General features: G+C 41.1%; 1 long non-coding RNA gene across 1 annotated transcript in view; it reads right to left on the bottom strand.

Annotated features, from left to right (window-relative positions):
• Positions 1–21,511: 21,511 nt before the first annotated feature.
• LOC145554024 (uncharacterized) overlaps positions 21,512–23,638 on the bottom strand; it is a 2,578-nt gene continuing 451 nt past the window's right edge. Inside the window, exons 2-3 of the long non-coding RNA XR_014090061.1 lie at positions 23,469–23,615; positions 21,512–22,193 (exon numbers count right to left, since the gene is read on the bottom strand). This is a non-coding gene — a long non-coding RNA (uncharacterized LOC145554024). The remainder of the gene's footprint in view (positions 22,194–23,468; positions 23,616–23,638) is intronic.

The raw sequence follows: 23,638 nt of genomic DNA, 5'->3' as shown, positions 1-23,638 counted from the left end.
TACTTCAGGTTTTTCTTCCCATCAGCTCTGACCCACAGCATGATGCTGCCACCGCCATGTTCCTCAGCTTGGATGACACCTTAGCCAGCTAGCTGGTAGCGACACCTGGGCAATAACTATAAGATATGCAGAAATTATACGGAGCTACGCACATGGTAAAAATGACATAAGAAAATAAAATCTTAAAATAATATTGACTCAATTTTTATCATTTTATTATTAAAATATTATAAATATTCTCATATTTTTACAATTTTGTACATTGATTTTCTCATAATCTGCCTTATTTTTGTTTTATTACAAATCTATTTTCATTTTATACTATTATAATGTTAAACAAATATTAGCAGGTAAGCATTAATATTTGCTTAATTCTGCAGATTATCTTTATTTCAACCAAAAAACCAAAACAAATGACCTAAAAAAAATGAAACTACTGCTGATTCAGACGCTTAATTTGTTGCATTTTCTCCGTATCTGAGCAGCAGAACAATCTGGTTTAATCAGAAGAACATTTAGTCTGAGCTTCATCCTTGAGCCGCAGCTGACCGAGCAGCTCCAGCCCGACGCCGTATCTCTGTCTGCGAGTCGAACAGCAACCAGACTCAGAAATAAAACCTTCACCTGGACGGACGTCGAGCCGATTCAGACGCCACAAACTTCAACTCTGAGACGATTTGTTGAAATCCAGGGGCGTCTCTAGATTTTAAGGGCCGGGGGGGGGCCTAGCCCCACAGGACGTTAGCAAACGTAGCGAGAAAAGCACAAAACTGATCAAACAGCAACAAAACGAACAAGTTTCCACTTTTAAAATACAAACAACTTCCTCTACAAAATAACTAAACAGTTAATGGACAACATATCCTCCCTAAAATTATCTTTTTTGTTGCCAAAATACGATTTACACAAAAGAAAAATCACGAAAATTGACTGAAATGTGCTTAATTTAAATAATTTCAGTAAAATATAAAATGAACTAAACTTAAATAGACTAGGATAGTTAATATAATCTATGATTAGAGGTGAAGCTAAAGCTACAAGCTAAGCTAAAGTGTGTTTAATGCACATAAAATGAGCTAATCGTGATTTGTGAAGGTGATGATGTAATGACAAGATTTCCCAGCAAACTTAATGTTTTCAGGAATCCTTTGAAAAACATTAGCGCAAAGTTTCATGTTAGCATCGCTTTCTGAGCAATTCTGGCTACATTTCACAAAATCACCCAGAATATTAAATGAAATAAAGATAAACTGACAGATTTATGATGATAATTTAATTCAAAATCAAATTTACATGATTTGAAAAATGTGAACTGGTTTGTTGATGTTGTTTTTCTAGCAGTAGCATCGCGATTCATGCTAACGTTAGCACTGTGGGCTAACTGTTAGCGCCTTGAATATATAATCATTCTGCGTATTTTGAGTAGAATTATTACGTAAACAGCTTGGCAAAGTTTCATCATTTTCATCTTTGGGAACAAATCAATCAGATTCAGAGACGTTCTTGGTGCTAGCGTTAGCTAACTCGCTAACTACGTTGAGGCCTTTTTTTGTTTGTTTATGCTTTGGTGGCATTTTCTGCCTCCAAAATGAAAAACAAACATCCCTAAACAATTTAAGAAGAAAACCTTTTAATAGTTTAATGTGAAAAGGAAAATTTAAAAGCAAGATAAGTCACTTTTAGGCTAAGCTAATGAGCTAATTTAAAAGCTAAAATAGCAGATTGGCTAAAATAGGACAACGCTTAGACATTTCTAAAGTCTCCTTTTCTTTTTCCAGACCATCTAAGCGGCGCAGGAACCCGGAACGTGATGATTTGTTTTGAAAAGCATAACTAGCATGACCACAACTGAGACGTAGCTGGAAACTCAGCACCGATTCAGACCAGCTTTCCTCCTGCTCTGAATCTGTGCTAATAAAAACACACACGTTTAAACACGAGGGTCCTGCAGGAAAGCTGTGCAAGCAAGCAAACACACACACACACACACACACATCCCCTCCTCTCTGGCGTGTTTTTGCCAAACACCTGCGTAATCGTCCAGCTGTGAGGAATGGTGGGAAGTGAGGAGGGAGAACTGGATACCACACGGCTAACAGCTAACAGCTAACGGCTATTAGCTGCAATGTTTGGTTCTCAAATGTGACGTTAAGCTTTGGACAAACTACTAGCTAAACTAAATATGCTAAATTTAAATGGAATACATAATAAAATAAACTTAGGCTATAAACTATGATTAGCTAAACTAAGGTATGCTAAACCTACAGAAGCTATTTATGATAAGACAAACTATAACTAGCTAAGCTAATGTTTGCTTTGTATAAACAGAATGAGCTAATGGTGATTAGCTAAACTAAAATACATTTAAATAAGTCAAACTATGGCAAACAAGCTAAAGTATGCTAACTTTAACCGAAACAAATAAGACAAACTATGTTTAGCTAGGCTCTTGCTAAATCTGGAAAAGCTACAATAAGTCTAACGATGACTAGCTTAAGTTAAATAGCCTAAATATGATCATGCAAACCATAACTAGCTAAGCTAAGGTTTGGTTAGCTTAACTAGAATAAGCTATTAATGATTCGCTAAAGTAAAAAACATTCAAGTAAGTTAAGACAAACTACAAACAGCTAAAGTAATTTTAATTTACATGAAACAAGATGAGGCTAACTATGATTAGCTAACTAACACAGCTAAGGGAAGCTAAGCTAACACAGGATTATAAACTGATGTTTACCTGAAAATGTAAAGATATGTTCATATTTTCTCACTTTCATCCCAAATTTCTACAATATTAAAAGTTTTTACTGCAATGTGAGTTTAAACGTTTTCTTTATTGCTGTAAAAATTTACGTTAAAGATGATTATTTCATTATTTAGGCTAATTAAATTAGTCCTCTTTGAGGCTGACGTGTTAGCATGCAGCTAGCTGCACCTCCACCTGTCCTCTCAGGTGAGCTAGCAGCTAAAGCCGCTGAGTTTAGCGCTCTGCGCCTCTCCGGGCGTCTCGGCGTCGTTTGGTTTTTCTAAAGAGTAAAAAAAAAAAAACCAAACTCTGACATTTCTACGGTAAAATCAGGATTTATGTTAGTAAACTATGTTCTTTCTTCATGAATATTTAATCAGGTGTCTTCCGGGGAACAGATTGAAGAGCAGAATCGTTTTATAACGAGATGCAAATCATGTGAAAATGAGAAACTTTGTTAAAATGAGGGACCTGCTAATGAGACGAGTCATTAAAACGAGAAAACTTTCATTTAAAGTGAGACGCAAATGAGGAACTATAAAAAATAACTCGTTATGACGATATGTAAAATGTTTGTCATTAGAACAAGAGAACATTTAATAAAAAAGTGAGAAAAAGTCCTTGTAGCAAACCAGAAAGCTTTTCATTAAAAAGAGAAATAATGAGAATTTCTCTTTTTAATGAGAAACTCATTTAATTTGATGAGTTTAATATGTTTCGCAGATGAAAAAGTTTTTATGTGTGTGTAAAATAGCGGCTTGTTTAAGACTTAAAGAGGCTCAAAATTAATGAAAAATGTTTTATGATTTTTCTCTTTTATTTGGTTCAAATTAAAACGAGATCATTAATCTGGCACCGAAAGGCTTCCGTACAGCAGAAACAGGACAAGCTCCCAAAACTTCCTAAAATACCAACAACAAAACAAAACGTGTTTATTTTCACCAGATGGAGCTTCTGCTGATGGACGAGCCTCTGAGCACCGCCGAGCTAATGCAACGTCACGCTAACGTAAGGCTGAGCTAACACAACTCCTAGCTAACACAACGCCGCGCTGGCGCAGCGCCTAGTTTATGCAACATCGCGCTGACGCAACGCCTAGCTAACACAACGCCGCGCTGATGCAACGTCACGCTAATGTAAGGCTGAGCTAACACAACTCCTAGCTAATGCAACGTCACGCTAACGTAAGGCTGAGCTAACACAACTCCTAGCTAATGCAACGTCACGCTAATGTAAGGCTGAGCTAACACAACTCCTAGCTAATGCAACGTCACGCTAACGTAAGGCTGAGCTAACCCAACTCCTAGCTAATGCAACGTCACGCTAATGTAAGGCTGAACTAACGCAACACCTAGCTAACGCTACGCCGCGCTGACGCAACATCGCGTGTCGAAGTGTGTGTTGTCCTGTGTGTCACCGGATGTCGCTGTGTGTATCTAAGTGTGTGTCATCATGTGTGGAGTTAAAGTGACGCTGCTGAGTCAGCAAACAAAAGCAGGAAGAGAGGCCAACGCCGCCGCAAGGCATTGTGGGAGGAAAATCAGCGGTTGGTGCTGAATCCTCCTGAAACGTCTGGTTTGGGCCTCTGTGGTTCCTGAGTGTTTATTTGGAGCTGCGGCGGCTCAGAAGCAGCGACGTAAAAACATCAGAACCACTTCAGAGGAAACGCGGAGCTGCAGCCGGCCGGCGGTAAAAGATGGCCGCCGGGACGAAACGCTGCGACCAGCAGGTCAGAAACTGGATCAGAACCAGGAGCCGATTTACTGACAAACATCAAGTCTTCATGATTTACTAACATGTTGCATGTCTGGCACATCAAACTGAGCTAAACATTAAGTAGTAAAAGGAGATTTACTCACTAAAAGCATCGTCTGATGGACTAAAATACTAAATCATGTGAACTTTTGGTGTTTTAAGGACCAAAATTACAATAATTTATATTAAATATTTTCCCAAATCAGTTTCTTTCGTTATAAACCTACAAAAACTACAAGTGGTTAAAAACAAGTTTATTTTTATTCATCTAAGTTACTTAAAATATACAGAAACGTTCCTCCAGAGTAAAAAAGTATATATTCCAGAGTTTTGTTTTTATTGTCCTCATGTTTTCATTTCTTTTTACATCTTTGCATCAGAGGTTTTTGTTTGTTTTACTGAAGTTCAAACAACAATAAAATACTTTTTTTTAGTATCTAAATAAATGTTTGTTTTGTCTGTAAAAGTTTCCTCTATAACGTTCATCAAAATGTTTTGAATAATATTTAAATTTACTGTTTTCACATTCCCTACGGTTTAAACTAGCGGTCCCTCAAACTACGGCCCGCGGGCCGTAGTTTGAGGGACCGCTAGTTTAAATAAATCCCGTTGTTCTGCAGGTTAATTGTAATTTTTAATCATCAACCTGGTAGAAAATTAGCTGCTAAATCTGCATATTTTCCTGATACATTCATGCTAATATATTAGCATTTTCCTCTTAATGAAAAAAAAATCCTTAGATCTGAATTTGCTCCAGGTGAGTCGCAGGTTTCTGCCTCGGTGCTCTGGTGTTTTCAGCAGATTTATTTTTAGCTCTTCCTCTCAGCAAAAGCCCAGACTCAGAGTGTTGGCCGCCGCCGCGCCGCGGCGTAGCGCCATCTGCCTGTTGGTATTTAAACAAAAGGTCACTCATTGTTGGGAATCTTAGCTTCCAACAATTCATCAAAACGTGTTTGTGCTTCTACATGTGTGAGCTGGAAATGAGCAGATTGCAGTTAATCTCTGCTTGGTCTTTTTTTTGTTGTTTTTCACAGAAAAACTTTAGACGTTTTTATTATTGTCAGTTTCATTACAATCAGATTTTATGTGCACAAAAATGCTGTTTTTTAAATTTGAAATAATAATAATAATAATGTGTTCAAAAGGAGCTAGCTGGTCAAATCGCTCGACAGCTTCAGGAATGTTAGCACAGAAACCGCAGGGATTGAAACTAAGCTAGCTCTACAAATCACTAGCTAGCTAGCTAGCCAGCTAGCTGGAAAACAAAAAGGTTTAGCTAACCAACTTAAATCTGTTAATGTGAATTTATTTATACAGCACTTAAAAACATCAGATGTTGACCAAAGTGCTGTATAATTAATTTAAATAAAGCTATACAACAATAATAAGGAAAATATATTTTAAAGTTACATTAAAACAAAATACAATCTATTGAACTGACAAGGCAGCCAGCTAGCTAACGTTTTGTGAAAGCTAACATAAATTAAGCTAGCTAGTATACATTTTGATTTAGCTTGGAAACATGACTGTGAACCTGATAAGTTTTAAAATTATTTCGCCAAGTTGTTAGCTGGCTAATCAGAACGTGAGGACAAACAATATTTGCTAGCGATCCAACTAGTTAAAGGATAGCTAGTTAGCCCAAAAGCTTATAATTTGATAATAAGCTGTGTTGTTTGTGCTAACCAGCTAATTAGCAATCCAGCTTTAGCCTTGGCTGTAGTGATTGCTAACTAATCATGTTGGTATTTCTCTGTCTAGCTAGCTAGCTTAAATGTATTATCTCACAGTGAACTAATATTGGGAAGTATTCAGCTAGCAAAGACAGAGAGCAAACATCTTGTGAAGGCTAACATAGATTAAGCTAGCTAGTAAAACCCAAACATTTTGATTTAAGTTTTGAATATATAAGCTAGCTGGTTGTCAACATGTTGGAAAGCAAACTATTCATTTAGCTGGAGGATAAGCTAGGAAGCTTTACATATAACTTCCTGGTAAGCTACATAGTTAGCTAACTGAGATTCATCTGTCAAGCTAATACCAAAGGTGGCTAACTTAATTTTTAACAAAAAATTAAACAGTTCTGTTTAATTTAAAATAAAAGAAAACACTTAATCTGTATCGTTTTCATGTTGTAACATTAAAATCAGCCCAAGTCGGATCCAGAAGGTTCTGCCGGTCAGCATGAGCCCAAACACAAAAGGAAGACACAGCATCCATCCGTAGGCCGCTCCAAAAGCAGGAAGTGGACTACAGCGCAGGGCATTCTGGGTAAAAACGTGTTAGCCTAGCGCTAGCAGCAGAAATCCTCCATCTTGTTTCCATGTGGCGAAGCAGGAAGTTGCTCTCAGAGGTTTCTGTGTCGTTTCCCCTGAGTGGTTCTCGGTGCAGCGCCCCCACAGGCCAGGAGGGGAACAGACCCCCAAATAAAATAAACGCCTTCCAGCTGAATAGTTCATCTCTGGGTCATCGCGTCGTCGCTGAGCCGTTTTTAAATTTGCACCCAGGTGGCAACAGGAAGCTCAACGCCAGCATCTGCTAAGCTAACGGCTAATTGCTACTTTTCAGAGCCGCTGCGTCCCACATGCACACCGCGAACACAGCCCCTGCTTTTCATTAACCTTCTCCTTTTATAGGCTCACGTGTGCATTCCTGCCACACACACACACACACACACACACACACACACACACACACACACACACACACACACACACACACACACACACACACACACACACACACACACACACACACACACACCTACTGTACATGAGCGCAGCGCTCTGAGGCACAGGAAAAACATTGTTTCACACCAACTAATGGTTTTAATAATGTGTGTTTGTGCGAGAGAGAGGCACACCAAGGCACTTTGCAAAGATTGCTGGCAGCTGCTGGGAAAATACCTACACACACACACACACACAGTCACACACACACACATGGCAGAGCCTTTGAACAACCAGATGTGGCTTTGCAGCAGGTTGTGAGCATCAGCGCACCAAAGACGGGTGAGGAGGGCTGGATCCCAGCTAAACCAGTTAATGGGATACAGATTTCCTCAACCTGCTGCAGCCTGAGGGGACACACACTCACACACACTCACACACTCATACACACATTCATGATAAAACGTGACTCTTTTATTACGGTTTATTTTCATGATTCTGTCAACATTTCTGCTCTTCCAAGCTGCCATCAGCACCATAAACACGACGTGTAAATAAATCATGTGGATTTAGTAAACGAGAGGAAGTGGATACCATATATGGACTCTGGTTCGTCCATTATTGGAAACAGGAAATGATGTAATTACAGGAAAACACATCATTAAATACCTGATAAAATATGAATAATCTGCCTCTGAATTCAATGAGTTCTTATTAAAATTAAATGAATTAAACACACAGTTGTTTTTATGTGTTCCAGTTGAGGGCCACATAATAATCTATGGCGGGCCGCATTTGGCCCCCGGACCTCTGGTTTGACACTGGAAAAAATACCTCAGCTGTTTGTGAGCATAAAGTCAACACGTAAGAAAACACTTTCAGTTTTTCTCTTTTTTTTCTCTTAACTTAAAGTTTCATTTTAGAGCCAAACGTGAGAAAACTAACTGCAGATGCACCAGTAGGCGGCCATTTTGTTAGCTTGCAGCTAAGCGCTTGTGAGTAAAACATGGGACGATTATGTGGAGAAAAGTGAGACCTGCACAAACGTGTCTGAATGCTAGTGGTGGACACTGCTAACTAAAAAGCTAGCTACGCTAATGCTAATGCTAAAGCGCTATACTTTTTATAATTAAATTTATTTGAACAACACAAATTAACTAACATTCAATGTTTGTCTTACATGACAAAGTTTAAGAAAAAATCTGATTTGGATGCAAAATATTTGGATTTTCAGTGAAACTTTTGTCAAAACTTTGTTTTAAAGACATGAACACTTTGTGATGCATTTGTTATTTTCCTGTGTAAGAAAATAAAACTTTTCACCCTGATTACAATTAAAACTCTCCATCTGAATCTCATTTTCTCACTTTTGAAGTGCAGATGTGGGCCGCACATAATCAGTTTATGGGCCACAAATGGCCCTCGGGCCGCACATTGAACACCTCTCTGTTTTGATTTTAAAAAAAGGTGAACATGTTTCCCTCCTTTTCTGACTTGTTGGAACCGAAGCAGCCAAAACTTTTCGTCTGGTCTGAAAATAAACGGCGCAGGTGACGAATTTCTCTGCGAAGCTCGTTATCGTTTCACCTGAGCGGGAAACGAGTCGGAGCGACGAGGAAAGGTGAGAAGGAAAGCGGCTCCCTTCGGGGAAATTTTCACCCGAGACGAGAAGCTAGGCGTGAAAACCCGGAGCTGGAATCCCAAAAACCGGAGCGGATCTGCAGGGAAATGATCTCCTTTCACCTGATTGGTCAAAAATTTAATTCAATTTCTTCAGTGAAATGTTGACAGAAAAGTTTTGTTTTCTTTCCAGAAAATGTTTTTTTATGTGTCAGCAGCTGGAAAAATTGTGAAAATCTAAAAAATAAATACTTTTAAATAGCTGATAAAAATTTAAATTTAATATTTTTTAGCTAAATCTAGCAAATATTAACAATTTCAGAAGTCAAAAATGTTAAAACTTTGCAAGTTTTCTGTAGAAAACACATGAAATGAATCTCAAAATTTTCAAGTTGTAAGTTTTTTTCTAAAAAAAATTCAAACACTGACTTCAAAATCTTTTAGATTTTCGGACGGAGCAAATTAAAACTTTCTATAAACTTTCTGAGAATAATCTATAAAAAAATTCAGCTGACAAATTTTCAACGTTTTTCTAGTTGATTTGTGAAATTATTCACGAAATAATGATAAAAAACACGAGTTTTGGATCATAAATGCTTCTGGACGATAAATTGTCCCAGAAATTATCGCGATAAACGATAATATTGTAATATAGTAGCAAAATGTCTCAAACATCAGTAACTTTACATTATAAATAACTTTTAACTCTTTGGACACTAAATTTTGTTTTCTGGTTAAATTCAAACTTTATTCAGATGAAAAAAGTTCAACATCTGTGCTGCAGTAACGCCTTTGGCCCAGTGGAGGGCGACATAACACCTGGAAGGCTGAAAGTAGAACTTAGCATTAGCTCCTGCTAATTGTTAGTGTGGCGCCTTAGCAGAATTCATGTTTAAGTAAATAAAAATATCTAATGAACATCTAATAACCGCTAGCTTAAAAGTTAGCTCTGCTAATGCTAAAAGGCTAGTCATTTGTAGATATTAGTTTTAAAATAAATGTCATTGTAAAGATTTTAAGCTAATTGTGTTTTTTCTAGCTGGAATGTGTAAAATTAAATATTCATTTTCAGAAAAAAAACATAAATCAAAGTATTCTTTTAAAATGTAAAACTTATCTCTTCAGTTTTGATGCTAGCTGCTAACACTGCTAAAGCCGCTAATGGTGCTAACACTGCTAATGCTGCTAACGCTGCTAACACCACTAACACTGCTAATGCCGCTAACACTGCTAATGCCGCTAATGCTGCTAATGCCCCTAACACTGCTAATGTCGCTAATGCTGCTAACACCACTAACACTGCTAATGCTGCTAACACCACTAACACTGCTAATGCCGCTAAAGCTGCTAACGCCGCTAACACTGCTAATGCCGCTAACACTGCTAATGCCGCTAATGCTGCTAATGCCGCTAACACTGCTAATGCCGCTAATGCTGCTAATGCCCCTAACACTGCTAATGTCGCTAATGCTGCTAACACCACTAACACTGCTAATGCTGCTAACACCACTAACACTGCTAATGCCGCTAACACTGCTAATGCCGCTAATGCTGCTAACGCCCCTAACACTGCTAATGTCGCTAATGCTGCTAACACCACTAACACTGCTAATGCTGCTAACGCCGCTAACACTGCTAATGCCGCTAACACTGCTAATGCTGCTAACGCCGCTAACACTGCTAATGCTGCTAATGCCGCTAACACTGCTAATGCTGCTAACACCACTAGCACTGCTAATGCTGCTAACACTGCTAACACTGCTAATGCCGCTAATGCTGCTAATGCCCCTAACACTGCTAATGCTGCTAATGCTGCTAACACCACTAACACTGCTAATGCTGCTAATGCCGCTAACACTGCTAATGCCGCTAACACTGCTAATGCTGCTAATGCCGCTAACACTGCTAATGCCGCTAACACTGCTAATGCTGCTAACACCACTAGCACTGCTAATGCTGCTAACACTGCTAATGCTGCTAATGCCGCTAACTCTGCTAATGCCGCTAATGCTGCTAACGCTGCAACGCCACCAACAGGTTAAAGTTTCTAAAACCCAATAACCTGGAGATATTCTGTGTTTTTCATGGTTTCAATCATCTGACAGTTCAGTTTATGCAGAGAGCAAATAAACCACAGACAAATTACAGGCTGTGTGTGTGTGTGTGTGTGTGTGTGTGTGTGTGTGTGTGTGTGTGTGTGTGTGTGTGTGTGTGTGTGTGTGTGTGTGTGTGTGTGAGCCATCAAAGCTCTGTGGTTCTGCTGCGGTCCGGTTCTGACGTCATCTCTCTCCGCTCCAGGTGATGCAGCAACGTTCACGGAGTGAAGACTGAAAACGGCCAAACGTCATTTCCTCCGCTAGCGAAGCCGAAACGACTGAACTTGTCTGATAGTTCCGTGTTTCCATGGCGACGCGTTCGGCCGCCTTCGCCGCTCCCCTGCTTTCCTGCAGCTTCGTGGTGCATTCTGGGAAATCCTCTGGTTTTGGTTTGGAGTCGGCATGTGGAAAAACTCAGGAACATCTGGAGCGGGAAGACCTGCAGCAGGGAGGGAGGGGCCACGACACACACACACACACACACACACACACACACACACACACACACACACACACACACACACACACACACACACACGCACACACACACCCACACACACACACACACACACACACACACACACTGCGCGCGGCTCTGATGACCTCTGACCTCCAATCAGCTCAAACTCATCAGATTTAGCAGCAAAGTGTTAATAAAAATAAAATATGTTCAGCAGCTTCACCTCACTGGAAACTATGAAGAAAACTAACAATAATTACTTAAAGTAAAACATTTTCAGCTCAAATTACCAAAGAGCTCAGAAGTCACAATGTTCTACTTTACGGGCTACAAACACTGCCAACAATATGTTAACCTGAAAAGTTCATATTTCCTGCAAATTTACGGCTTTAGTAGCTCAGAGAATTGTCATGTTTTTTTTTTTAAAGAAAATTCATGAGAATAATCTCAAATTTTCAACTTTTGGAGAAATTTTAAAGTTTTTCTAGAACATTTCTGAAACGAGATTTTCTTGCAAATTTAAATTTTTAGCTCAGAATTTACAAGTTTTTCTAATTAATTTCTGAAATTAATCTAACCAGTTTTTTTTTTTTTTGGTGGAACCAGGAAGTGAACTTTTGAGTTTTCTCTAAAATAAAACCGAACATTTAAAAACAGTTAATATTTTTCTCCAGTTTAACTCGTCGCTCTCGTTCGTCGCTCAGCGTTTTTTTAGCTCCTGTTTCGCTTTTTGCCTGTGAAAAAGTGAAATCTAGAAAATTTCCTCATGTTTTTCCAGTTCAGTTTGTTTCAGTTTCCTCTGAACTCCTTGATGAAACGTCAGAACCTGGAGAGAGAGAGAGAGAGAGAGAGAGAGAGAGAGAGAGAGAAAGAAAGAGAGAGAGAGACAGAGCTCACATCCTGCTGAATGGGGACCAGATGGGACACAGAGTGTGTGTGTGTGTGCGTGTGTGTGTGCGTGTGTGTGTGTGTGTGTGTGTGTGTGTGTGTGTGTGTGTGTGTGTGTGTGTGTGTGTGTGTGTGTGTGCGTGCGTGTGTGTGAATGCCACTAGTTGGTCTGTGTGGTTGAAGGAGGAGCAGCTTTGAAAGGAAATCAGATGGGGGGAAGATGAAGATGACGGAGCGACGTTTTAATGCTGAGTGTGTGTCTAGGTGTGTGTGTGTTCACGTGTAGCTATCCAAGGGGACATGGGTGTCATTTTACACTCCCCAACAGGGGACTCACCGTTGAAGAGGGGACATTTTGTAGGTCCCCTCTTGGTAAGGACCCTGTTTTAGGGTCAGGGGTCACAGTTAGGACTAAGGTGTGAATTGACTTTTGGTTAGGGTTAGGAATGTGATGGTTAGGGTTAGGGTAAGGTTTAGGTTGTAGAAATGAATGGAAGTCAATGGAATGTCTCCTGTTGGATAGCTGCGTACGACTGTGTGTGTGTGTGGTGTGTGTCTAGGTGTGTGTGTGACGTAGGTGGGCAGCAGATGAAAAGGTTTGCAAAATAAACACAGCTGATGTCAGAGGGAAGAAACAGCAGAAGGAAGGACGGATGATATCATCCATCCATCCATCCATCCATCCATCCATCCATCCATCCATCCATCCATCCATCCATCCATCCATCCATCCATCCATCCATCGCCTTACAGCTTCCAGGTCAAACTTGTTTCACGTTGTGATTTTGTTAAATTATCAACTTCATTCTGAAAACTGGACAGAAAATATTAAAGATAAAAACTAAAGACAAAAGATTTCAGTCGTTTTTGTTCCGTTTATTGTTTTATAAATTTACAAGTTTTTTCTAGAGAATTTTAGATTAATTTTCAAATTTTCAACTATTTCCATGAAGACATTTCCAAAATTTTTCTAGAAATTTATTAAATGAATCTAAAAATTTTGGAGTATTTTTTTCTACAAAATGTATTAAATTAATCTAAAATTTTCTGTTTTTACAGCTTTGAGAATTTTCCAAATTTTTCCTGGAAATTTTATGAAGTGGAGTTTTGTTTCTGTTCAGCTAAAAAAGTTACAGAAAAATCCAAGAAAACATCCGAGTTACGGCTGCAGTTTTCACTATTAATCGATCACTAAAGCAGTTAGTAAGTTAGATTAGGTCATGAATTGATTCATCTTGTTTTTGGAAACCAAAACATTTCCATCCATATTTCACTTTTTAAACATTTTACTGGTTGTTTAAAACTATTTTGATTCAATTTCAACGTTTTGCTTCAGAGCAAAAGCATCAATAAAATAATAAACCTGATTTGAACTGGAAGGGATAAGAACAGGTTTTCTTCTTCTTCTTCTTCTTCTTCTTCTTCTTCTTCTTCTTCTTCTTCTTCTTCTTCTTCTTCTTCTTCTTCTTCTTCTTCTTCTTCTTCTTCTTCTTCTTCTTCTTCTTCTCTGCTTTAAATGAATTCCACTGCTGGCGTCCTGTAAATTTTTATTTTTGCGGTGAGCTGCTTTTCTGGCTGCGGGCCCCATCTGTTGGCCAGCTGCTGGATGTTAGGGAGGAGGTGTGTGTGTGTGTGAGAGAGAGAGAGAAACAGAGAGAGAGAGAGTGAACACACACACACATCCAGGGAGAGATTAAACATGTCGGACGTTCTCAGGTTTATGAATTTATGAATATGCAAGAGAGGAAAGGTTAGATAGGAACGACAGAAAAGAGGAAAAACAAGAGAAAGAAAGAAAGGATGGATGGATGAGTTTGGGCGTGAAAACCAGTGGTGGAGAAAGTACTCAAAAAATGTACTTAAGTAAAGAAGTCCTGGCTTTTATAAATACTTAAGTATTAAAAGTAAAAGTACTTGCTGAATGGATTACCTAATCGCTAATATCATTAAGTGAACAAATCGTATTTAATTTTAATACATCAGTAATGTGCCATTTTAATGAACAATGCCACAGATAAAGCATGTTTTTATTGTGTTCACTCTGTAACATAGTTTAGACTTAGATATGTGATTCTATGCATCATAATTTCAGGGATGGAAACATCTTGTCTCCTGTCCTAACATAGCATGAACTTCACCTTTTTTTGCCACTAGTGGCTTTTATTTATAAAGAAATTCAACACAAAGGGGATGGAAAGCAGGTGGGTGGGAGAGGACAGGCAACCGAGGAGCCAGTAGCAGAGTTGTAGTCAAGACCACCTACCCAAGACCAAGTCAAGACCAGCACCCATGTGACACAAAAAAATAACTTTTACCTATCAAAATTGCTTCTCAAATTGATCTGAAAGATCCACATTCCCATAAAAAAACTAGATATTAAATACTTAGAGCTGAAATCAATTTAATCAGTAAAGATCCGTCCAGAAGAATCGGATCGTTCCTGAATGTCATATCACTATATTGCACTTTGGTACCAGCGTTGTCCCATAAATGCGACATCTCAGTCAAAACCTCCACACAGTAATTCAGCACATGAGTGACAACTTTTTTTCATGGCAGATGCAACATGTGTCTCTGTACAGCTAGCTTAGCTAGCATCACGTCCACAGATCTTACCTTTCTTTAAGCTTTGCTTTTAAAGTGACGCTGAAAGTTGGACGAAGTCCCACCGTCTGTGAAAGTGAAGCGCTGCTGATTTTACATGTCGCCATATCAGTTTATTCAGCGGTATTGATTAGACAGACATCTTCTCCCACTCAGAGGAAACCACTGCGCATGTCTGGAGCTACGCATGCGAGTAAAGGTGGAGGCGATGGGTGACAACAGACACGTAAATCACGTTATTGCTTGGATTTTACGGCGCCACCTTAAATCCCTGAACTTCACATTTTAACGGACTAAAACCACAATGAGACTTGGATGTAACGAGTAACGCGACAGTTTGTAGAAATGTAGTGAAGTAGAAAGTACAGATACTTACTGTAAAATGTAGTGGAGTAAAGTAGAAAGTATCCATTATTAAATCTACTTAAGTAAAGTACAGATACACGAAAATTGTACTTCACCAGTTTCCACCACTGGTGAAAACCAAAAAAGAAGAGAAAATGGAACCAGAACAGCCCAAATGTTTAGTGAATCAGGTTCTTGTAGATTTAGAGCCGCAGCAAATTAAACCAAACAGATTCTGTTTAGCTCTGTTATTAGCGGATGTAGCTGTGCGTCAGGTTTACGGTCATACCAGAAACAAAGGTGGAACCTTTGTTAGCAAGGAAATAAAAAAACAACGAAACGATTAATTGTGTTAAGATCAATGTAATTTATTAACCAAACTGAACGAGTGAAAGTCTCCGCCCCAGTTTTATTAATAATGTTATCTTTTTTAAAACATAAATATCTGGAAAGTGCGGTGTGCATGTATATGCGGCCTTCGTTTGATTCAGCAGATCATTCTTGTCTGGGTTTTGTCTCTACCAGCTCAGGATTAGAAAACATCTGGATCAGCTCAAGTCCTCACAGACTCTGTTCTGGGTCTGGACTTTGACTAGGCCATTCTAATAGATGGATCACTAAACGTTGGTGTTTGATCAACATCTTGAATGTTCTTACAGGGCCAGTTTGTGGCTGATAAAAAGCCTTTAATAAGCTGTTAAATTGCTAATAAATGGCCGTGTCTGCAAAGTTAAATAATTCTGACATCTTTTCACATCAGTCTTAGATTTTGTGATTATTTTTGTGGAGCTAATCTAAAACTATTTGTGCTCATTAGTGACATTAAATTGATTTTTTTTAGCTGCCACATTAATTACAGAATGTATTTTCACATCAGGTAAAGCTGAGGCAGCCGTGGAGTAAAGGTAGGGAACACTGCCACCTGCAGGTGGGAGTTAGTATCACTCAAACCCATTTTTACAAAATAAATTGTAACAAACTCGCTACTGTGCACCAGCATGAAAAATCCACGATGAAGGAATCGGAAAACCTGGAGCGACTGATTTAGTGTCTGGAATCTCGAGGGCCTAAAGAGAAGCCGTGGCGGGCAACATTTGGCCCCCGGGCCTCGAGTTTGACACCTGCTGTAAACCATCCTAGAAGTTGAAGGTGGTTTTCCTGAACCGGAGTTCGTTTAGCGTTCACACCTCCAAACCGAACCGGACTTTCCAGACAAACGGATCGGAGTCAGACTGCAAATGATACTTAAATTAGTAACCTGGGTTCAGTTATCGGAAGCTCGAAAAGGTGCAGAATCACAGGTGTGTGTGTGACCCAGTTTTCCCAACACTTCTCCTCTCCTGGTTGTTAAATCCAAAGAAGCGGCGCTTTGTGTTTCAGTTGTTTGTTGAACTGTTGTTCCTGTCGACAGCAGGGGCTTCTTCTGTGTGTGTGTGTGTGTGTGTGTTGTGTGTGTGTGTGTGTGTGTGTGTGTTTGCTCCTATTTCCAGGACAAAAAGCCTTCAGTGACCCAATAATGAAACCAAAATAAAAAGCCAGAATTCAGAGCGTTTTGCTGCAGTTTTCACAAATTTAAAAACGCTCTGATTTGCTGATTTCATTTCCAGATCCATCCTGGGACTCTGACCCGGTTTCCTGCTGATTACACACAGAGGTTCTGTTCAACCTGGTTCTGTTCAACCTGGTTCTGTTCTGCATTGGAAAGCCCAGACCCGTCATTCAGAATCACTTCGATTCGTCCAGAAGTTTACATACATCAAAATCTGAGTTCATTTAAACGACGTGGTAAAGTCCTGATGATGTCACAGCTTTGTGAGCTTCTGATTGGTTTATTCCACCACGTGTTTAGTCACCAACTCAAACGAGTCGCTGCTCCAAGATCCACTGAAGGAAACGACACAAAAACCTCTGAAGACGCTGAGAGCAACTTCCTGCTTCACCAGATGGAAACAAGATTTTAGCTGATTTTCTCCAGCTAGCGCTAGGCTAACGCTAGCTTTTGTTTTGGTCGCATTTACCCAGAATCCCCTGCGCTGTAGTCCCCTTCCTGCTTTTGGAGCGGTCTCTGGTCCGCTTGGCGTTCACATTGAAACCAACCAGAGTTCAGCCCATCTGAACCCAGACTGAGGCCTGGAGGACCAGAGTTTGGTTCTCTGGACTTAAAAACGTTCCAAGTGATGAAACCCTGGAACGTCGCCGCTCCGCTCACTGCGTCTCCACGCCTTCGGTTGGAATCAACATTTTATGAGGAAATTCACGTTAAAGCACCTCTCCACTTCCTCCTGGCAGCCTGTGTGTGTGTGTGTGTGTGTGTGTGTGTGTGTGTGACAACAGAAGCTTCAACACATCAGTGGCAGGAAGCCTGTGTGTTTGTCCTCCATGTTTTCTCAAGCTGCCCTGTTCAGCATCTACCACCAGTTTTCTGGTTTCGTCTTCAGTCTTTGTCAGTTGTTGGTGTTTCGGTGAACGTTTCCTCCAGTCGTGACTCTTTAACTCCTGATGTTTTCCTGATTATCTGATCGTTTATAGGAGGCAGCAGCTTTGGAGACACAACTGGAGATTTTCACGAGTTTGAGCGTCTTTTACTCAAGTAAAAGTGAAAATTACAGCATCGTAAAAATGCTCCTAAAAGCACATTTTTAAAAAAAGGTTATCGAAGAAAACGTATTTAGTTTGATCGCATGTAGTTTAAAATGTCCAGTTTCTGAATCACAGAAAACGTGAGAGCAGAGAAAACGAAGAGATAAATGAAAACTAAAATAACCGAGTTAGAGGGAGGATGACGAGCTGCTGATGAAGAAACGCTGACAGGTCTCGTTCAGGTGTTGCTGTGACACTTTCAGGTCCCAGAGGAGCTGCAGGTGCAGACGGCTCCATCTGGGCGTCACGGCTTCCCATGTCACTACACACACATTGATACGGGAGTGTGTGTCTGTGCGTTCACACTCTGCTGCTCAGCGCTCATCACTGAGGTTACATCTACACCAGGCAGACACCAGTTAACAACCAGTTATCAACCAGTTAACAACCAGTTAACAACCAGTTAACAACCAGTTATCAACCAGTTAACCAGTTAACAACCAGTTAACAACCAGTTAACCAGTTAACAACCAGTTATTAACCAGTTAACAACCAGTTAACAACCAATTAACCAGTTAACAACCAGTTATCAACCAGTTAACAACCAGTTATTAACCAATTAACCTGTTAACAACCAGTTATTAACCAGTTAACCAGTTAACAACCAGTTAACAACCAGTTATCAACCAATTAACCAGTTAACAACCAGTTAACAACCAGTTACCAACCAGTTATCAACCAATTAACCAGTTACCAACCAGTTATTACCAGTTAACCAATTAACAACCAGTTATCAACCAATTAACAACAAATTAACAAATTAACCAGTTAACAACCAGTTACAAACCATTTATCAACCAATTAACCAGTTACCAACCAGTTATTACCAGTTAACCAGTTAACAACCAGTTATTAACCAATTATCAACCAGTTATTAACCAGTTACAAACCAGTTATTAACCAATTAACCAGTTACCAACCAGTTATTACCATGAATGTAACCAATAATCTTTACTGGTCCAGTCAGGATCCGGAGCATCAGAGCTGTTCTGGAGTTCTGGTCAGTGACCTTGGCTCCAGTGAAGGTCGTCCTGCTCCGACATGCTGATGGCGGCGCGTCCTGCCGGCGTCTTGATGCCGATTGGCTGCTGCGGCTGTGTTTGCGTGTTTCATGAATCAGAATGAGATGAATCGTTAAATATGAAAATATGTCAGGCGGCCGCCTTGACGCTGCTCACCCTGACAGCAGACATCTGCTGCGGCCCGTGGAGAGACGCAGCGCACAAAACGTCTCATCTGCATTCATCCTGGCGTTTCCCCGACAGCCATGCATTGCTGCTGCTGCTGCAGCGCGGTGGTGGAGCTGCTGCAGCTCCTGTCAGGGTGGAGGCATGGAGGAAGTCTCTGGAGGACGGAAGCAGCTGACGGCGAGCGGTCTGATTAAAACACAGCTAATACTTTAATGAAATATTAACACAGTTAGCTGTAATTAAATTAAAAGGCGAGCCGGCAGTGGGATTAGCGGCCATGTCAGAGCAACCTGAGGCGGATAGCCTCCCCCACGCATTAGCAGCAGCTTAGCCGCTCCGCTGCTGCACCAATCAGCGGCCTGGTAATGAGCGCGCTCAGACACCATGCTAATGAACACAGCGGATGCTAAAGCTACAGCCTGCTGAGAGGTCACCATAAACATGCTTTCATTATATTCACACATCGCTTTGCAACCAGTTACCTCAGCCTGGAAAGTTCTGGAAAGTCCTTCCAGGAAGCAGCAAAGTTAGAAATGATTGGAATAGATTTAGACGGATCCACAAAGGTTTACATACGGGTTCAGGACAGTATGGAGGGCTTGTTTGTATCAATAGGTAACGTCTCATCACATGTGAGGTACCACAGGGTCCAGTCCTGGGAACCCAGGACTTAAAGGGGCAGTGTTATGTGTTTTCCAGGCACATTGTGCAATTCGATAGAATAATCAAGAAACTATGTTAACTTCAGTTTTTATAAAAACACTGAATATATCAAATATGACTCAAAAGAATTTTACTTCCTGATTTAATGCATTGAAATTGGGCCTCTGTCTCTTTAAGAAGCTCCTGCTCTTTCTGAAGCTCCGCCTCCAGGAAGTCATCCCAACATGGCTCCTCTATTAACCCTTTAACATTTTTACCAGTGTTGCTCTGAGAAGCAGCTCCTATAATGAGATCAGCAGCTGGTTGCTAATTGCTGCTGGCTAGTCTGGAGGAGCTGAGAGGGGGAGGAGCTGCAGCTGAAGGCGGGGCTAGGTCCACACAGGCATTTAGCATGGATGGATGGATGGATGGATGGATGAATGGATGGATGGATGGATGGATGGATGGATGGATGGATGGATGGATGGATGGATGGATGGATGGATGGATGGATGGATGGATGGATGGATGGATGGATGGATGGATGGATGGATGGATGGATGGATGGATGGATGTCTTGTTGGTTGTTTTGTTGGATGACTGGTTGGATGTCTGGCTGGATGTGTTGGATGTCTTGTTCAATGTCTTGGTTGTTGTGTTGGATGTCTTGTTGGATGTCCGGTTGGATGTGTTGGATGTCTGGTTGGATGTGTTGGATGTCTGGTTGGATGTCTTGGTTGTTTTGTTGGAGGTCTGGTTGGATGTCCGGTTGGATGTGTTGGATGTCTTGGTTGTCTGGTTGGATGTCCGGTTGGATGTGTTGGATGTCTAACTGGATGTCTGGTTGGTTGTCTGGTTGGATGTGTTGGTTGTCTGGTTGGATGTCCGGTTGGATGTGTTGGATGTCTAACTGGATGTCTGGTTGGTTGTCTGGTTGGATGTCCGGTTGGATGTGTTGGATGTCTTGGTTGTCTGGTTGGATGTCCGGTTGGATGTGTTGGATGTCAGGTTGGATGTCTGGTTGGATGTCCGGTTGGATGTCTTGGTTGTCTGGTTGGATGTCTTGGGTTGGATGTCTGGTTGGATGTCTTGGTTTTCTGGTTGGTTGTCTGGTTGGATGTCCGGTTGGATGTGTTGGATGTGTTGGATGTCTGGTTGGTTGTCTGGTTGGATGTCCGGTTGGATGTGTTGGATGTCTGGTTGGATGTCCGGTTGGATGTGTTGGATGTCTGGTTGGATGTCCGGTTGGATGTGTTGGATGTGTTGGTTGTCTGGTTGGATGTCTGGTTGGATGTGTTGGATGTCAGGTTGGATGTGTTGGATGTCTGGTTGGATGTCCGGTTGGATGTGTTGGATGTCTGGTTGGATGTCTTGGTTGTCTGGTTGGATGTCTGGTTGGATGTCTTGGTTTTCTGGTTGGATGTCTGGTTGGATGTCTGGTTGGATGTGTTGGATGTCTGGTTGGTTGTTTGGTTGGATGTCCGGTTGGATGTGTTGGATGTCTGGTTGGATGTCCGGTTGGATGTGTTGGATGTCTGGTTGGATGTGTTGGATGTCTGGTTGGATGTGTTGGATGTCTGGTTGGATGTGTTGGATGTCGGGTTGGATGTGTTGGATGTCTGGTTGGATGTCTTGGTTGTCTGGTTGGATGTCTGGTTGGATGTCTGGTTGGATGTCTTGGATGTCTGGTTGGATGTCTTGGTTGTCTGGTTGGATGTCTGGTTGGATGTGTTGGTTGTCTGGTTGGATGTCTGGTTGGATGTCTTGGTTGTCTGGTTGGATGTCTGGTTGGATGTCTTGGTTGTCTGGTTGGTTGTCTTGGTTGTCCGGTTGGATGTGTTGGATGTCTGGTTGGATGTCTGGTTGGATGTCTTGGTTGTCTGGTTGGATGTCTGGTTGGATGTCTGGTTGGATGTGTTGGATGTCTGGTTGGATGTCCGGTTGGATGTGTTGGATGTCTGGTTGGATGTCCGGTTGGATGTGTTGGATGTCTGGTTGGATGTCTGGTTGGATGTCTGGTTGGATGTCTGGTTGGATGTCCGGTTGGATGTGTTGGATGTCTGGTTGGATGTCTGGTTGGATGTCCGGTTGGATGTGTTGGATGTGTTGGATGTGTTGGATGTCTGGTTGGATGTGTTGGATGTCCGGTTGGATGTGTTGGATGTCTGGTTGGATGTGTTGGATGTCTGGTTGGATGTGTTGGATGTCCGGTTGGACGTGTTGTTCCTCTGATAACCCCAGACTGGATTCTCTCTCCTCGCCGCTCCTCGATCGTCGCGTTCCGCCCGGCGACCGGTGGGTGATAGATGATGATTGGACGGCCTGATCAGGTTTCCTCGTGTATTTCCATACATCATCTGACGCTCCCTCCTCTGCCCCCGACGATTTGCACCTGCGCCGCCTCGCTTCCCCCGAAAATACCTCTGATTAATGTCCGGATGCGGCGAGGGGAGCGGAGCGCCGATCTTCTGCGGTATTAATTAAACCGCCGCTAACATCCTCACCCGTCACACAGTGTGGGAAAACGAGCCGCAGCAGCTAGAAACAAACAAAAAGAAGAAGAAGAAACCCTGGAGGGGGGAGGATACAGGCGATGCCGAGGTGGAAAGACATCTGCAAGAGTTACCAGGTCATTTTCTACGGAAGGAGATTAGTGCCAAGAGAAAAAACAAACAAACCTGAAATCTAATGTTAGTCTTCTAGATCAGAGGTCAAAATTCTGAGATTAAAGTTCTGGGGGAAGAAAATATGAATTCTGAGTGTAAAGTCAAAATTCTGAATTTAAAGTCAGAATTCTGGGGGGAAAGTGTCAGAATTCTGAATATAAAATCAAAATTCTCAGGGAAAAAAAATCTGGATTCTGAGTGTAATTGTGAGTCAAAGAATGTCAGAATTCTGAATCAAAGGAAAAATTCTGAGATTAAAGTCATAATTCTGAAAAAAATTAAAAATTCTGAAAAAAATTTAATTTCCAGTGTAAAAATAAAAATTCTGAATTTAAAGCCTAAATTCTGAGGAAAAAACCAACAACAACAAAAACGTAAAGCTATCCAATAATAACCTTAAAACTGTCAGACATTTTGACCGACCGGCTTCTCTTCAAACTTGGCAAATAATTAACCTTTAAAACATTAAAAACATTGAAAACCACAAGCAGGAAATTTGTTTTTCTTCTCAAAGACACAAAAGAGGCCGTCACTGATTGGCTGGCTGGCACCAGGCATTCTTTCCTGCGTTTTGATTGGTCCAGACACCAGCAGCATTACGGATGCTCGTTAGCCGGCTCAAACACGAGGTTAGCTAACCTCCTCGTTTTCTTTTCTTACTTTATCCAGCTGAAAATAACAAAATGAAAGCTAAAACCATCTCGATTCAGCGCCCAGCTTCAGGTGCAGCAGACAGAAACCAGAGATCAGGATGAAATCTGGGTTTGGACCTCCAGAGTCACATAAAGGCGGTTATAAAATCAGCCTTCTGTCACCTGGAGAACATTTCTAAGCTACTTCCTTCAAACGAAGAGTAAAACGCAGCTGATTGGAGCTGCTCTTAATTAATAACACTGATCGTTTTGTTTTAGCCGTGCAAAGCATTCTTGTTAAAGGTGAAACTAGTTTTCACTCCCTTCAGTTGTAGATCAAAACAATCCAGATAAACCTCCTTTTAGAAGGACACCAACCTGAAACAACTCATATCGAAACCCAGAAATGATTGTAAACTAAAGCAGAAGCTCTAACTGCGTGTTGTTGTTGTTTGTTTTTGCGCCTGGCAGCCAATCAAACTCCGGTTTCAGAAATGCTAATAGACGTTAATTACATCCGTTTGGTTTATCAGGAGCGGGAACGTCGTTCGGGCGTCGCTCAGCCGCCGCATTTCAAAGCGTTCGCCGTCGGCCGCTCGCTCTCTGATAACGAGACTTCCAGATGTAATTACAAAACTGTTTTCTGGAAGCCGCCTCCGTCACTGCAACACACACACACACACAC

This window comes from Poecilia reticulata, chromosome 12 (assembly GCF_904066995.2).
Source record: "Poecilia reticulata chromosome 12, P_reticulata-male-v2, whole genome shotgun sequence".
Taxonomy (NCBI): Eukaryota; Metazoa; Chordata; class Actinopteri; order Cyprinodontiformes; family Poeciliidae; genus Poecilia; species Poecilia reticulata.
Note: the sequence above shows the minus strand (reverse complement) of the source record. Positions and strands in the feature narration are given on the sequence as shown.